This window comes from Monopterus albus, unplaced genomic scaffold, assembly GCF_001952655.1.
Source record: "Monopterus albus unplaced genomic scaffold, M_albus_1.0 scaffold216.1, whole genome shotgun sequence".
NCBI lineage: Eukaryota > Metazoa > Chordata > Actinopteri > Synbranchiformes > Synbranchidae > Monopterus > Monopterus albus.
In genome coordinates this window covers 329,307-329,875 of record NW_018128096.1, presented here as the reverse complement: position 1 = coordinate 329,875, position 569 = coordinate 329,307, and the positions used below count along the sequence as shown (strand labels likewise).

The 569-nt window shown below is 49.7% G+C and overlaps 1 protein-coding gene across 1 annotated transcript in view; it reads left to right on the top strand.

The window, feature by feature from the left end:
- The window catches only part of slc5a8 (solute carrier family 5 member 8), a 52,992-nt gene that overhangs the window by 42,134 nt on the left and 10,289 nt on the right, over positions 1-569 (top strand). The gene's annotated exons all lie outside the window — the stretch shown is intronic.

Below are 569 nucleotides of genomic sequence, written 5' to 3'. Positions count from 1 at the left end.
GTGGACTCTTACAAATACCTGGGTGTTCACCTGAACAATAAACTGGACTGGTCACACAATACTGATGCACTCTACAAGAAAGGACAGAGCAGACTCTTTCTGCTGAGGAGACTAAGGTCTTTTGGAGTGCAGGGAGCACTACTGAAGACCTTTTATGACTGTGGTGGCCTCAGCCATCTTCTATGGAGTGGTCTGCTGGTGCAGCAGCATCACGATGGCAGACAGGAAGAGACTGGAGAAGCTGGTCAGGAAGCCCAGCTCAGTTTTAGGGATGTCCCTGGACTCATTGCAGGAGGAGAGAGAAAGGAGGATGGTGGCCAAGCTATCATCCGTGCTGGAAAACGACTCCCACCCATGTACGGTGCAGTGTCATCTCTGAGCAGCTCCTTCAGTGACAGACTGTTACATCCTAAATGTCTGAAGGAGCGATATCGAAGGTCTTTTCTCCCTGCTGCTGTCAGACTTCAGAACACACCAAACATGTTAGCAATGTTTCTGATGGTTATGCCAGACAGCACCAAAGTCCTGAATGCTGCACCTGGAATTTCAAGATGTGGACGGCCAACACG